The sequence below is a fragment of the Typopeltis vanoorti genome, chromosome 5, assembly GCF_054136105.1.
Source record: "Typopeltis vanoorti isolate ZY-2024b chromosome 5, IOZ_Tvanoo_1.0, whole genome shotgun sequence".
In the NCBI taxonomy this organism is placed as follows: Eukaryota; Metazoa; Arthropoda; class Arachnida; order Uropygi; family Thelyphonidae; genus Typopeltis; species Typopeltis vanoorti.
Window position 1 is genome coordinate 157,035,157 of NC_143553.1, and position 10,588 is coordinate 157,045,744.

Sequence of the window (10,588 nt, forward strand, 5' to 3'; positions counted from 1 at the left end):
TGCAAGTGATATCTGAGAAAGAACAAAAAGACTTAGAATTGCGGCATTTGTTGATAATTAAACGGCATTGATGTTAGATAACGGCAGTTCTCTTAATTTTAGAAATCAGTTCATATTGTATTACAAAAGGATTCTTACAAGAAATTCCTCATTAATTCATTGAAAAAACTTATAGTTTTTCCGAAGAAAATACGGAACATGGTTTTAAAAAGTAATTGAATCCTAGTTTTAAGCCGTTGAGTTGATCATTGAGTTGATGAATCACACATAGCCAAAAATAAATAAATAAGAAGAACGGGATAATAAAAAGCACATGGATAATAAACTTTCATGGGGTTTCTGTTGATACACACATGAATAATATAGATGTGCAAAATTCCCTAAAGAAAGTGGGTAGAATACTGTTACAAACCTCCTCATTGTATTTTAATTGAGGAAGTTGAAATTGTTGTGGTTCGGATAATATTGGACGAAATGAATGAAGAGGAACCAAATTTTATTCTGTAAGTTTGGAGTTGTATTGCGAAGAGGATGATGAATAATTGTTACTTTTGTCAACAGATTTACCAGACAATACAGAAAGTGCTGATACAGTGAACAGTAAACAGCTACTGAATAAAATGCATGCAGCAAAATATTAAAATTTGTGTCCTTATCGATACCGACTGAATAATTTTGAACAATATTTAATAGCTGTGTGACGATGCAATTTGTATTGGATCACTACTCCTTAAGAATAAATGTAACTGTTTTAGCATAGGTACTTAAGCTGACATGTTTGTGAAACTAAGGACCGAATTTAAAACATATCTGAAATTGAATTTAGTAAATGTAAAATTTTCTCCTTAATATCTAAGGCATGCTCAGTACATTGACAATGGAATATGATTAAGATGCAAATAACAGAAGTATTTTCAAAAAGTGCCACCAGAGTGTAAGAAAGACAGAAATGTTCAACAAAGTAAAATAAATAAAGTGAACAATAACACATAAATATCTACAATGATAATAAGACAATAATTTTGAATTTACAGAAGAATAATACAATACTATTGGTCATAAACGGATGAACGAAGATAATTAGGTCTGTTTAAATTGGGCAGATGTACAAAGGTGTCAAAGATTGTCAAACCTAATGACTAGTGTTACCATCTGGTGGAAATTAGTTACAGTGGAGTAATATCCCATGTAACAAAAAGTAGGTGGTTTTTTTTTTCTGAGAATTCGTAGGAGTCAACTCCACTTTGGTACGATATCCACTTGTATGCAAAGATTTCTCTGAGACTCTATTGGTAGTTTGTACAACGCATATTATGGGCTAATGTCAGGAATATATATATCATAATATGATGCAAATCGAAGTTGAACGAATCTGGCAAAAGAAAACAAAAGTTGTACCCATAATAATAGGTGCTTTAGGCGCCACCCCTAAAACATTGAAAAAACATCTAGAAACACTAAAGTTAGATGGATTAAAAATTGGGCAGCTGCAAAGGCCGCTTTGTTCGGCATAGCTTTCATATTCAGAAAGTATTTCCACAACTCATAGGCTCTTGGGTAGGGCTCGAATTAGTGGAATATCGCCAGCCTTTTCTTAAGATGAGGAAGCAAATCAAGCTTTGATGAATATTATATATATACATATATATATATATATATATGTATAAATATATATTAGGGTTATCAAGTAATTTTATAAATTTGGTTATGTTACTCCTAATCCCAAGTAAACAAACAGTTAAGTTTGCGCCTGAACGTAGTTCAAGTCTAAAGGTGCAACACCAGGGAAACTCATTGTAAACGCGGGTAAAATTTATTTACATATATATATATATATATATGTGTGTGTAATTTATAACTTTTAAATTATTAACGATTACATTTTCCCAATTAAAGAAATTTACCTGGTACAGTTTCCTGGATCTTTTTAATGTACGAATCTCTTGCTCTGGGATTTTCATAGATTTCCTTTACTGCCCGGTCAATGTCTGGATCTGGAAGAAAATAGTCCTCCTGCAGCGGCCTGAACGAAATCCCTGTGCATGCCATTGGATAGTATCTGGGCAATTCATAATAAACAGCATAAGTATATAGATTGAAAAATGGAAGAGGGAATAATCTGCAATATTGGAAGATCAGTGAACCAAATAAAGAAAGTGACGCATTTGAAACGAATAATATCTTATACATTGTTTTCCTTTATAATAGAATGAGCATAATATGACAGGCCTCGAACTGCCTCTGAAAATAAATTTTATACTGAATATAGCATTTTCCATAACATCTAAAGGTGCATATTTTGTAATGAGGATACACAATTGATTAAAAAAATCTGAACCCTTTATTTTCATATTGTTGTGTTTATAAGGACCTGACTAGTGTTCGACGGCGTCTCCAGTTAGCTTACAGGTTATTGTCCTCAAAGAAGAAGACTGACAGGGCCGGAATAGCCACGAGATTAATCTTGTAAGTGGGTCGATGCTGTCTCTACGTTGCTGGATAGTGAAGTCAGCATAGACATACAAAGAGGTCAAGTACTTTCTGGATACAAATTAAGCTATCAGCAACAGAAAGTTCCTATTATCTACTGTCACCTGACAAATAACTATTCTGTAGTAAAGATTTTTTTTTAATGAATTTGAATCTCAAGGAAATCTGCAAAACTTCCTTGCGATGACCCATATAGAGCTGATGTTTTCTCTCCACTTATCCTGGTAGGAAGAAATGTCTATTATTTCATGTCAAGGGTAAGAAAGTCATACCGGTTTCGCTAAAGCATGAAAACACGAACGTATAAAAATGCACACAAACTTATTAATGCTCTGGTTAGAAAATGAATAGTGTTCCTAGAAGAAAAGGAAAAAAATTGGAACAAGTGCAATAATAATAGTAATAGTAATAATAATAATAATAATTTTATTCGTGAAAGATAAGAGAACGGCTTCAAGCAACTATCGACAATGCCAACTACGCTTAAGCTGTTCACTAAATCATAGCAAATTACATATACCACTATTTATCAGATAATCCAATTTTTCTGATTTAAAAAAGTGCAGTTTAAAAACTCTAGGAGAATAAAAGACCAGATACTTCTTGATAAAATGAACCTCAGAAATTTAGTAAGACGAAAAATGACCTTAAACATGCCATGGATAGACTACAAGGAAGCATTCGACTCCCTCCCACACTCCTGGACTCTACAATGACCAGAAATATTTTAAATTAGCAAAACCCGTTTTTTTTTCTGGCTGCTGCTGCTATGAAATCACCAAAAACAACTTTAAAAATCAACACGGAACGATTCGGAAATATTAGCATTAAATGTATAATTTCCAAGGAGATTCCTTGTCGCATTACTTTTCAACATTTCTTAGATACCTTTGCAGGCAAACACACGCAGCTACAGCCATAAAACAAATCGGGAGACATAGGGCTAGTCACCTTATCCTAGGGACGGGTACAACTTAGAATGGCTTAAGATAGCTCTGTAACAGGCCAGTAGGCCTAACACGTAGAAGGAAGAAGAAGAAGAAGATAGACGAAAAACGAATTACTGCAATGTTCTTTGGAATGTGAATATTATCATCCTATATGTATAAGTATTACAGAATCTAATTTTCCAAAAAAATATGTCTAAGGATAACAAATTAAAATGGAAATGCGACAGTTGTAATAATACTTTTCCCAAAAATGACATCAAAGCTACAAGCAGATTAAATACTAGCAGCGACTGTTCAACTAAAGCATTAAATAAAGATGACAGGAAGCGGACGTGAAGGTTTCTTAAGAAACTTCTGGGATCAGACATTAGAAGATCTAAATACCATTTAAAGTAGAAATTAAAGACGATAACTCCGCGATAAGAAGAAGAAGAGAAATGGAAGATTTATCTTAAGCCTTGGAATCAAGCTGGACACAGCCACCCTCATTTCCTGTTCTTGTAACAACAAGTTGATTTTCGCACGATACATCAACACATCGATGGTCCTATTCTAAAACCACGTGGGGTAAGTGTCATTTCAGTGAAAATATTGGAATATTTCGCGGCGCCCCAGGGCGCTGCAGCACACAGTTTGGGAACCATTTGTTATCCAATTAGTGAGCAAGAATATTAAAAGTAAATGGATGGCAGAGGAAAGATGACTCAAGATTACAGCCAACAGTCAAATGAACAGTTAAAGCCAGGGATTTGTACAGAATATATATAAACGACCACTTCACCAAACTTAATAAGCAACTTTTCTTTGAAGAAAAACAAAAGAGAGCAAGTGGTGCAGTCAGGTGTGTATGGGTAAAAGACGGTAAATTGCCCATGAGAAAGGACGACAATACAAAAGTGATACGGATAAAAACACCTGACGAACACGGTCAGAGAAGGCAGAAAAATCTAAATCTCACCTATGAAAAAGTGGAACAACGATGAACTAAATCGACTTAAGATAGCACATGAATCCATTAGATCTTGTTCGATTTCACTGTAAAAGATTATATAATCTAACCTCTGTAAAAACGTTTTTCGATACTACTAAATTCATCTAAGGCCATCTTATGCCATATAAATATTAGGTCGTTAAGGTCAAATCTGTTAATTTACTATTACTTTTCTCAGAAATCCAATCATAATATAGATGTATTAGTCTTAAGTGAAATATGTATCAGACAACTTGAAATTGGCGCTATTCTCTCGTTAATTACGACACGAATTATGATTGTCGTGATTATAATCGTTCAGGCGGATTAATTCTGTACGCTAGGAAAAATACTTTGAAAGTTTATAAACTGGAAACAAATATTCACAGTGCTGAAACTGTGATGATTTATGAAAAAGAACCCAATATACTTATATTTACTATAGTAAATATAGTAGAATAAATGTAGTAGAACTAAATGTAGTAGAATAAAACTTTGGATTTATATAAGAATAATAGCAAAATCGAAGAATATAAAAATATATTATCTACACATTGGGTTTCTTGCTTACATTGATGACAATACTAGAAAAGCGAACAACTCAGTAAGTTGTATTGATCATATATTCATAAGAAACAAAATGGCCTATGAGGTATCCTCATAGGCCATTTTGACAAACTTTGACAATCTATTTTAACAAAATAACAGATCCTCACTCTATACTGTTGACTTTATCATTGCCTAATAATGTTGATATGAGCTGTGCAGGTAGTCATGAATAATTTGAAATTGACATCGATTATTATTATACATTTGGAAAATTACATAAAAATTATCAACTACCTCAAATTGATATATTACATTCAAATCAGATACATGAGGAATTTATCAAAATCATTAAATATGCAGAGAGTAAATCGCAATATCACAAAAGAAAAAGGATGCTCACACACGATGGTTAACAGATGAATGAAAAATATGATAAGGACAAAAGAATAGCTCTATTATAAGCATAGGAAGAATCCCTACAATTTAATGTTTGAACATAACCACAAAAAAGAACATTATCTCTTAACGAAATTTCTTTCTTGTATGAATGATAAAAGTAAAGATAGGAGATGGTTAACATAATAATTAGTAATACGAAGCAGAAAACACGCGAATTCCCAGAGGGCATTGACGTCACTATTGTTCTTAAGGAAATGAACAACCACTTTAACGAGTATGGTAGTTGTGACCTTGATCCTGCAGAGAGGTAAAGTACGTGAGTTGCTTTCCGTGGATTAAGAATTCCATGTGTCTAGACGCAGTAAATTTGATCAGAAAGATGAAACCGTAGAACATCTGATGAGTGTCTGCAGCTAGTTAGCCTAAACCGATTATACCGTCATGAGCAAATGGACAAAATACCTCACGACATGTATGAAAAAAAAAAAAAAAAAAGGTTTTTCTACTTTTGATAACTAGTCGCAGCATAAAATAGAGACGGCATTGGAAAACGAAACAGCAAAAATTCTCTGAGACTTTCGAATACAAACTGATGGCATTTGGAACACAATAGACCTCACATCACAATTATCGAACACATCGACAGGTTAGGATTATCGATATCGCAGTACCAAGTGATAACAACATCAACAACAAAAAACTGGAAAAATTACTAAATATCGAGATCTGGCAATCGAAGTTGGCAGGCCGTGACGTAAACACACCAAAGTCATCCCAATAGTTATCAGTGTACTTGGTGCAACTTCAAACAAGCCTTCCAACTATTTACAGCAATTAAACATCAACGAATTGACCACATATGATTTTAAAATGGCATTACTTGGAACAGTCCATATTTTACGACGCTACCTGACAGACTATTCTTAGATTCTTGGGTAGAATCTGAATTGCTCTGTATCACCAGCGAAATTGTTGTTTGAAAGATAACTTGTTTTGACTGTGTATCAATTGTGTGGATAAAGTCGTAATAATTATTATTATTATAATTAACTAAATAACATTAAATTTGGAAGTCACTTTCAAAACTTTGTAGTCCCAGAGATTTTAAAAAATATGAACAAACCTGTAAGGTCATTTTATTCTCCATCTTCACAGGAAGTCGCTGATACTCTTAGACCAAACTTTTAGAAAGCAGGAGTCTTGTGTATAAAGTACTTAAGACTGCACGGCTCAGAGTCTTTCATGCTTTGAATGTTTAATGCTTATTTATTTATTTTCTTTTATTAATATCAGTTTTATATTTTTTATTCTTGAGTATTTCACTATATTACTATTTTATATGATATAGTTTTTATTATCTAATTTTACTCTTTTTTATTTTTTACTTTGGCTTTTTACTTTTATTTTATTACTATGACTAGTCACCCGTTTTATAAACGCATAGATAGCCAACATAATGGAGTCAGGGTCACGTACGACTTTCTGTCAACAGTCAGTTATACCAACACTTGATCTAAGGTGAAAGTGAAGCATAAATTGAAACAATGAAGGACAGAACAAACAAAATCTTTCCTATTACTTATGAATCTTCTTCCTGTTTGTTATCTGTTTTCTGCTATGATCTGTAGGAAAGTCCTTTGAAAATTTCTTCCACGTAAAAGAAAAAAAAAAAGAGCACTTCGTTAGCTTACTGTTCAGAGCATAAACAAACCAAATTATAGAATAAACCTGTTTATTTGACGCTTGACGAGCTCGAATAGTATTATAATTCAGCAGTAAGACTTTTTCATCTTCAGAACATTATTCCACGGCAAACAAGGAGTATACACGTACATAATAATATACTATATCTTTAAGGTTAACAAAAAAAAAAGACAATGAAGCAATAATAAAAAATAATAAAACTTTCTTGTCTGCACGTCATATATTTTCTATTTCCTATGTCCTAAAGCAGCTAGGACCAATTAATTACTTCTGCTATAAATGCACTGCCCAAGAGGAAATTTTCCTGTACTTGTCTGGTACTTGAAGGATAATATATTCTGTGAATTAATAAGGCTTCTGTCGAAAGTAAAAAATCACCTTCTAAATTTACTGTGAGTGACATATAGGTTACACCCGTTCAGTAATGTTTAACTTTCACAGTTTGCGATGAGGAAAATGTTGCTTCATCGGCATGGCGAAAGGTAATCAATGACAATTTGAACAACTCTTTCGCAATAGTTTTGACCTTACCTTGTACTGCCATAGCTATAACTTTCCGAAGCGCTTGTCAACTTCCATTAGTTACACGTCCCAACAGAACAAACATATATTATTACTATTACAAGCAAGTACTAATGACTTAGATACATGACACATAGGCATGGTGCACATTGGTTTATTGTTTTCAGCTCTTGGATTAAACTGACTGCTTCGGTTAGTAGCTGCTTTCAGCTACTTTTGTGTCCCCTTCACCTGTTGAATTTCACTTCCGGCATGCTATAACCAAAGTAAAACACTAGCACAATATAAACACGGTAATATTTGTCTAACAGGTCAGTATGGGCTTTTAAAAACTTGTAACTTTTTATAGATGGAACTGTTACAAAATTTTTTGAAATATTTCTAATTCGAATATTTTGAAACCATAAGCATATTAAATATATTAATAATTCTCAACCCTTCATACAACATTGGCTTATTCTGAAACATTATTTTAAAATATTATTCTCTCTGTCAATATATATTATCACCGAAGTATACATTAAGATTGTCCGCGAGGTTAGCCTAGTGGCTGTGCGCTTCGCAACCATATGCCTGGGAAAAGAGTGTCCTAGGTTCGATTCTCGTCGGAGAGGTGAGGAGCTGAAGGATTTTCCTCAGCAATAGCTAATTTAGCTGGGAGTGGACAGCAGTGTTTTTTCCGCCAGTTTATCTGGTGTTTTTCATCCCGCAAGCAGGCAAACCGACCTTGCGAATTCAACACCACTGAGGACATAGGATACACTGGGGCATGACCACCTTATCCTGTGAACGGTTAAAGTCTGATAATTAAATATACCCTCGACACCGCAATGTAAAAGAGGGGGAAAGGAAAATGAGATGAGATATATTAGGACTCTTTCAGTATATCCAATGAGTTCTTTCTTTCCAAAATTTCCACATTTTCTTAGACTCGATTATTATTTTTATTGTATTTTAAAGTACAATTGGCCGCCACATCACTATTGTCAATGTTTCATAAAAATAACAATATAACAAAAGAAGGATAACTTTCATAAAGTAATAAGCCATCAGCCTTTTTTTATTCTGTAATCAACGATATCGTAAGTAACATACTTCAGAATGACAGCAGAATCTGGGACATAATTGAACTACTTTCATTCGAAACTTAATAACAGATCTGACAGACAAGACAATTTTCTTTGTAGGGAACTCATGTTTTTTTTTCGTTCAGGAGAAGCAATCCGGCCAGATAAATGTATGTCATCATCGTACATGAGATCTTGACCTCATAACATTTTCGACAGCAGTTTCAAATACTAACAGAATTTTATGTTACATCAACATAATATCACTAAGTGTGTTATAGCGGTGTAATTGAAGAACAGCAATTCAGGTATTCACGAGAGAAACAAAATGTCCCTAAGGTTTGAAATGCATGTGAAAAAAGTATTCGATAAATGTATACAAAAATATGTTTAGAAGAAGAGAATATCACAATTGCACGTAGCTACTGTGCAATACTTACTATGTTTTTATGTTTAAATTTCCTAAATTCTGAACACCGATTTCAAGCAGCATCACTTCCTGAATTCAAAGTAAAGAAGATTATTAAACAAAAAATAAAACTGGTTTAGAAATAAATCTTTTCATTACGTTAAATGCAAGTATAGTTATTTAGTGCATTCACTTGTGTGGAATACAATCAATATCGGAGATTCTTTAGTAAGAGGTGTGATAGGTGAGAGTTTGACAAAATCGTACCAACCTGGTGTGAACGTTAAGGATGTAAGCGAGTCAATTAGAATACAAAAGCATAGGGTGAAAGAATTGATAGTAGTAGCAGGAGCGAATGATTTGAAAGGAGACAAAATGGCTATGAGAGAGTGTTTGAAGGAATTACTTGAGGTAGCAAAAGAGAAGAGTGAGAGAGTTAGGATGGTGAGTCTGTTGCTTCGGTATGACAGTGAAGAGTATAGAAGAAGGGCCAAAATTGCTAATGACTTTATGCGCGGATTATGCAGAGGAGTGTTATAGAATTTGTGGAATATGTAGAGTGAGTTCGATGAGCGAAAGGATTTATATAAGATGGATGGTTTACATTTAAATGGATTTGGTGTACGGAGACTTGAAAACGTGTTGTTGAATGAAGTGGAAGTGGATGTGCAGAATCAGGGAAACTAGAGTTACTAAGGGGGAGGGGAGGTAGATATGCAGACTTTAGGGAGACAGTAGAGTGTATGAATATGTGTAATATGTCCGAACGAATACGAAGGACAACAAATCAGAATGGGATAGTTAGTATAAGGCATCAAAATAGGTATGGGACAAATGGGCTTCTGAAATTCATATATACTAATGCCAGAAGTATTAGGAACCAGACGAAAGAATTTTTGGCCTTGGTTGGCACTTCCAGGCCACAGGTTATTGTCATTAGTGAAACACGGCTGACAGAAGATGATATAGTTAGTGGGATTGAATGTGAGGGGGTATGATGTGTTCAGGAGTGACAGGGAGAATAAAATGAGGGGAGGAGTGTTATTGATGATAGCTGATCAGCTACAGCCAAGAAGAATAGAAGTGGAACTGCAGGATAGAGAAAAGAGCACATTTGAGGCTATTTGGTGTGAGACTGAGGCTAGCAGAACAAAATATACCGTTGGGTGCTGCTATAGACCAGATGATGGAATAGATGGTGGAGATAGTATGCATAAGCAAATAGAAGAAATGATTGGAAGGAGGGTAATTATTATGGGAGATTTCAACTATGGTAACATTGATTGGAAGGAGGAGAGGACACATGGGAGGAAGGAATTTGATTTTATGCGGTTATTAAGGGACAACTATCTGCGACAGCATGTAATGAAAAATACTAGGGGTCGGAGTGCTTGACATAGTAATCACATCTGAAAATTTGGCTGTAACGAATATGACGACGTTGCCATCAATTGGTGAGAGTGATCATAAGGTCTTGACTTGGGAGGTAGATAAAGGTGTGGAATTTCCAATTAAGACAGGGTACATG